This window comes from Carcharodon carcharias, chromosome 5 (assembly GCF_017639515.1).
Source record: "Carcharodon carcharias isolate sCarCar2 chromosome 5, sCarCar2.pri, whole genome shotgun sequence".
In the NCBI taxonomy this organism is placed as follows: Eukaryota; Metazoa; Chordata; class Chondrichthyes; order Lamniformes; family Lamnidae; genus Carcharodon; species Carcharodon carcharias.
Window position 1 is genome coordinate 194,358,188 of NC_054471.1, and position 7,121 is coordinate 194,365,308.

The following is a 7,121-nucleotide window of genomic DNA, read 5'->3' on the forward strand; positions in this document are numbered from 1 at the left end:
TCATATTGAAATTAGCTCTTTTCCAATTTAGAAGTTTTATATTAGATTGCTCTTTACTCTCCTCCGTTATTAATCTAAACCTTACAATATGATGATCACTGAAACCAAATGTTCCCACACAGACACTTGATCCACTTGGCCCACCTCATTTCCCAGCACCAGATTCAGCAATATCTCCTTTCTAGTTGGGCTGAGGACATACTGGTCATGGAAGTTCTCCTGAATACAGTTCAGAAATTCCTCCCCCTCCTTACCCTCTACTTTAACATCAATCAATATTTTGGTAATTAAAGGTCCCCAAATATTACCACCCTATAGTTCTTGCACATCTCTGTGATTTCCCTGCAGAGTTATTCTTCTCCTCTCTCTCACCATTTGGAGACCTATAGAATATTCCAAGTAGTGAGATCTTACCTTTTTTGCTTCTCAACTCTAACCAAATGGACTGTGTCTTTGCCCCTTCAAGGAAATCGTCTCTTTCCAATACAACACGGCCTTCCCTAATCAGTACTGCCACCCTACCTCCCTTTTTTCCTGTTCCATCTTTTCCGAACACTTCATATCCTGTATATTAAGTGCTGAGTCCTCACCATTTTTAAGCAATGTTTCCATTACTGCCACTACATCATATTCCCACATGGTTATTTGTGGTCATGCCTCATCCACCTTCTTCACCACACTTTGCGCATTTACATACATGTGTTGTAGTCCTGTCTTTGCGTTCCTTGTAGTCCTTCTTAGCCGACACCTATCTAATATTGTACTACATCCTTCTCTACTACTGTCCAACAATCTCACTTTATGCATCTTATTCTTCTTTTCTACTCTACATGCTGGTGCCCAGCCTCCTGCTAATTTAGTTCAAACCCTCCCCAACCACACTAGTGAACGTTCGCAGGGGACGTTGGTCCCAGTCCTGTTGAGGTCCAACCCATGCCTTTTGAATAGATGCCTTTTGCTCCAGAACTGGTCCCAATGCCCCGAGAATCTGAAGGCCTCGCTCCTGCGCCATGTTTCAAGCCATACATTTATCCTCCTCATCTTCCTGTTTCTACCCCGGCTAGAATGCGGCATTGGGAGTAATCTAAAGATTGTCACCCTCAAGGCCCTACTTATTAAACTTCCTCCCTAGCTCCTGAAAATCAGACCTCAGCACCCACCCTCTCTTTGTCGTTGGTACAAACATGTACCGTAACCCGAATCACTACCTTCTCCTTGCAGAATATTGTGCACTCTCTCCGTGATGCCCTTTCCCCTGGCACCAGGGAGACAACACAACATGCAGGACTCACAATGATGGTTAAAGAATTGCCTAACTGCAGTTGCCCTAAATAACAACTCCATTTCTACACTTTGCTTTTTCCTCCAGGACAGTCCCTTGCCCATTGGTGTCATTGTCTGGGATGCATTCCTTCAGGGTATTGTCACTTCCAGCAGTCTCTAATAATGAGTCTGACCTCCCGAAAACTCCTGCACTTTCTGACTCTTCCTACTTTTCCAGATGACCAATCGCCTACTGCCCCGACCTCTGACTGCTTGTGGGATGACCATCTCTTGGAAGGTACGATCCAGGAAGCTCTCATCCTCCTTGACGCTCCGCAGGGCCTCCAGCTGCTCCTCAAGCTTGGAAATCCTGAGCTTGAGCTGGAGCAGCTGATGATACTTCAGGAAAACATGGTCACCCAAAACACGTGAAGTTTCCTGAAGTTCCCACCTGGCAATTGATGGAATTTATATGCACACTGTCATTGTGTGAAGATATAATTTAAGAGGGGGTATTTTTCCCCTGCGAATTTGAAAAGAACAACCAGAAACAATGGACAAAATCTTGCTGAGGAGTGGGGGTCTTACCCACCGAACCACATTCCAACCAGGGAGTGGTGAGGCCTACCCTTGGAATCAAGACCCCGGGGTGGAAGTCTCACCTACTGAGAGCTGCTGACCAATCAGAGGCCGGCAGCTCTTGTGTGCTCAGCAGCGCCACTGGAGAGGCCTTTGCTGCTGCTGGAAGGACAGGCACTGGCGTCCCAGGATCGTGGAGTGACCAGGCCACAGTTAATTAATGTGGGGGAGGAGGGGGATTTTGCCATGTGGGGAGGTCACAGGGAGAGGGTGCAGGGAGGTTGGCAGCCAGGGCAAGGCGGTGGACCTCAGCAGATGCCCCCCCCACCACCCCCCACCCCCAATACCCAATGTTCAGTCCTTCGATCAGGGACTGAGTGCCTTTGATCGGGGCACCACTCCCCCCAAACTCTGGTTGTCCTGAGGTGACAAGCTGGCCTCAGGGTTTCAGAGCTGCTGTACAGGCTGCACAGTGACAGGCCCACCTGCAGCTGGGTTAATAACAGTGGTTGTGGGATGAGGCCCTTAAGTAGTCATGAACTGGCTACTCAAGGGCCTCAACTGGCAGTGGGGCAAGAAGGTTGATGATGGGCCTTCCCGCCCAGAACTTAATTCTGACAGAGTTAGGAAGACAGCAGGGTCCCGGTATGTCACCACCCCAGCTAAGGCTGCAGGGCAGGGCATTTACTGGGGCAGGATGGTGGTATACTGGAACCCCGTCGCCTTCCCACCTCTGCTAGAATTAAGCTCTCTCCAGGAAGGACAATGGTCAACTTTTCCACCCCTCTGCCAATTGAGGGCCTTAAGTGACCAATTAATAACCACTTAAGAGCGTCATCCCACTACCACTGGTAACCCAGCCACAGGCGGGCCTGACACCATACGATGTGCACAATGGGTAAACCGTCCGTCCAGTTTGTCACCTCTGGAGAGTGGGGATCCCTTGATCAAAGGCACTCTGTGCCTGACCGAGAGACTGGACATCGGGAAGCTGAGCGCTGCTGAGAGCCAACCGACCCCCTCCCGTTCCCCTCTTCCCCCACCCCCATATTGCTTACCCGTGGCCTGGTTCACTCCGTGATCCTGGGACTACGGTACCTGTCCTTTTGGTGGCAGCCACAGCCTCCTCAGTGGCCGGCAGCTCCCGGCAGGGGAGAATTCCACCCCGGAGCATTGATTCCAGGGGAAGGGCCGCTGCTGGACTCTCCACTGCCTGGTAGGCGTGTGGGGCCTTTCCAGAAAGAGGCAGAGTGGGTCTCTCGCTGGCTCTCCAGGAGGCAGGAAAGACCCCCGCACATCAACAAGATTTCACCCAATGTTAATGCCCTTGCCTCCTTCAAGCTCACCACCATCATGAGCACAAGATTCTGGTCAATGATGCTGGTCAATGACTGCAGTAATGCTTGTTGCTGTGCTGTTCATCCTAGTGATCTTCAGGTAATAATTTTACATCTGAACAATTAAACGGGTGAAACAAAAAATTGCAGTACTGTAGCATAGAAATTCAATGTACCATTGATCCCACCTATTAAAAACAAGCAATTTTTTAAAATATTACTCTTCAGCCTTCTAAGTTATTGATGTTTAGCAGATGCGCAGTAGATCTATGATATCTCTGTGTGCTGTAAAATTCTGCTGCTACAGCTTGTCCTGTCTCAGTTTTTAGTTAAGTTGGCCTGTCCATGAGTCCCACATGAGGTGAACTTGCTGATTCAAATGCTGACTTTTCTGTTTTGAAGCGCAGGGAGATTCAACCCAGTCAGAGCATTCCTAACATGTTCTTACATGAGTTTTCTGGCTACATGCAAGTAACTGTCACGTATAATAATGGGATAAACCTGTAATTTTTTTCCTTCCCAGGTGCACAGTGCTTCTTCTTGGTGAGCTAGTGACAAACTGGGTGAGGGAATGGCCTTAGGTGCAGGATATCACCCGGAAGGAACAGGTGAATCGGTGAGTGGCAGAAGTAAATATGCCAATGTGATAAAACTTTTATCCTGAAAGGTCAAAGTCGTTTTAATGATGCAAAACTTATTCCCAAATTAAGCATAATTTCAATGTTAGTTGAATTCCCCAAGGAGTCAGCACAGAGGATCCTGATGTTTCTTCTTCATGTAAACTTGTCAAATCTGATGACATATTAAGAGTAGATAAAGGAAACAGCCTTGTAAGTTTCAGACAGAAGAGTCCCTCATCTACTTACATTCCTAAATTCTGACACATCTTAAACTAATCATAGCTACTGACGATGATAATTATGGATTATATCAAAAGTTAATTTAGAATTGGTTTCAGTTTTTTAATATTCTTTCACTGCGTGTGTCACTGGCTGGGCCAGCATTAATTGTCCATCCCTAATTGCCCTTGAGAAGGTGGTAGTGAACCACCTTCTTGAACCACTACAGTCCACCTAGTGGAGGTACAGCAACAATTCTGTTAGGGAGGGAGTTCCAGGATTTTGACCCTGTGACAATGAAGGAATGGCGATGTATTTCCAAGTTAGGATGCTGTGTGGCTTGGAGGGGAACTTCCAGGTGGTGGTGGTGTTCCCACACATCTGCTGCCCTTGTCCTTCTAGATGGTAGCGGTCGAGGGTTTGGAAGCTGCCAAAGGAGGCTTGGTGATTTGCTGCAGTACACCTTGTAGATGGTACACACTGCTGCTGCTGTGTGTCGGTGGTGGAGGGAGTGAATGTTTAAGGTGGTGGAAGAGGTCCCAATCAAGAGGGCTGTGTTGTCTGAACAGTGAGTTTCTGCAGTGCATCTTGTAGAAGGTACACACTGCTGCCACGGTTCGTCAGTGGTAGAGGGAGTGAATGTTTATGGAAGGGGTCCCAATCAAGTGGACTGCTTTGTCCTGGATGGTTTCAAGCTTCTTGAATGTTGCTGGAGCTGCACTCATCCAGGCAAGTGGGGAGTATTCCATCACACTCCTGACTTGTGCCTTGTAGATGGTGGACAGGCTTTGGCGAGTCAGGAGGTAAGTTACTCGCTGCAGAGTTCCAAGCCTCTGACCTGTTCTTGTAACCACAGAATTTTTTTGACTGGTAGAGTTCTGGTCAATGAAAACCCCCAGGATATTGATAGTGGGGAATTCAGTGATGGTAATGCCATTGAACATTAAGAGGCGATGGATGGATTCCCTTTTGTTGGACAAGACACTTGCCTGACTCTTGTGTGGTGTGAATGTTACTTGCCACTTGTCAGCCCAAGCCTGGATATTGGCCAGGTCTTGCTGCATTTGGAGAAGGACTGCTTAAGTATCTGAGGAGTCACAAATTGTGCCGAACATTGTGCAATCATCAGTGAACATCCCCACTTCTGACCTTATGATGGAAGGAAGGTCATTGATGAAGCAGCTGAAGATGGTTGGGCCGAGGACACTACCCTGAGGAACTCCTGCAGTGATGTCCTGGAACTGAGATGATTGACCTCCAACAACCACAACAATCTTCCTCTGTGCAAGGTATGACTCCAATCAGTGGAGATTTCCCCCTGTTCCCATTGAGTCCAGTTTTGCTTAGGCTCCTTGATGCTACATTTGGTCAAATGCTGCCTTGATGTCGAGGGCAGTCACTCTCACCTCTCTCTGGAGTTCAGATCCTTTGTCCAAATATGGACCAAGCGTGTAATGAAGTCAGGGGTTGAAGTTATTTCCCTCAAGTACTCATTCAATTTCCTTTGAAGTCTTGATCATCTCTGCTTTGGCCACCCTAGTAGGCAGTGAGTTCCAAGTCAGTAGCACTCTGATTAAAAATTTCTTCCTCACATATCCCCATAGCTCTTGCACAAAACCTCAAATCTGCTTCCCCCAGTCCTTATACCATCAGCTAATGGAAGCAGCTTGATTTTGATAACCTATCTAAACTTGTCATAATCTGCACATCTCCATCAAATTTCCCCACAACCTTCTTTGCTCTTCAGAAGAACTCTGTTTCTCTCTCCACAGGTGCTGCCAGATGTGCTGAGTATTTCCAGCACTTTCTGTTTTTACTTAACTCCAACTGGTGACCTGGTGAAAACATGCAACTAAGATCAGAGCCTCATTCCAAAATGAAAATCATTTCCTTCTCATTATTTTCAGTTCCAATTAGAATCCCAGGTATTGCTCTGATATGACTGAAACCTACCAGGCTTAGTACAAGCTCATTGCCACTCTGAAGAGAGGAGACTGAGATCAGCAGATTCCATATGTCAGGTTACAAGCAGATTGAAAAAAAAAGCCAAAGGCTGATGTGGGAGAGAAATTGATGGTCATTGTGATATTTTTATTTCCTGCATTTCTGATACTACAGTGTAATGTGCGACATTTCACCTTCACAGTTGCAGTTAAACAGGATTCAGTTTAATGCATGATGTAAATCACACCAAACTGCCAACAGCTGGGACCTTCGATCACAGTGCAGAATGATAGTTAGTGTTGTGAATTAGTCATAGCTTCAAGTAAAGCTGCTTCTACTGGGGCTGCCGAAATAGATAAACATTTGCTACATTCTTGATGAATTTCTTGCTACGATCCATCGTGTGAAAATAAATTATTTATGTACAGTGTGCATTTTCACACGAGTCCAGACACTCCTGGACCATATGGATCAGCAGTATAGTCTAACTAGAAAGACTTGTTCTTGAAATTTTATGTCTCTGGCATAGCCAGTGTTTATTGTCCATCTCTGATTGCTCTAAGAAAATGGTGGTGGGCCTTCTTGATTAGTTATAATTACTTGCAGTTTGATCCAGGTGAGTGGCTTATTAGATCACTTCAAAGGATAGTTAAGAGGTCAACCCAAAGGTGTGGGACAGGAATCATATATAAAGGCCATCCCAGGAAAGGATGTCAAGGTGCTTCCCTAAAGGACATCCAAAACTCTTCTGCCTATATCCTAACTTGCTCCAAATCCCATTCACCCATCAGCCCTGTTCTCACCAACCTACACAGTCTCCTGATCCAGAATTGCCTCAATTTTTAAAATTCTCTTCCTTGTTTTCTGATGCTCCTATATCTCTGTTACCTCCTCCAGCGCTACCATCCTCCAAAATGTTTGTCCTCTCTCAATAAGGGCCTCTTGCTCATCACTGATGTGCCTTGTTCCATCTTTAGTGGCTGTGGCTTTAGCTGCACAGGCCCTAAGTTCTCAAATTTTCCCCCTAAAACTCTCCACCTCTTTATCCTCTTTGAAACTTTTCTCTTTGACCTTTTCCTGATATTTCTTTGTGTGGCTCGGTGTCAAATTTTGTTCAATAACCACTCCTGTGAAGTGCCTGGGATGTTTAACTGCTTTG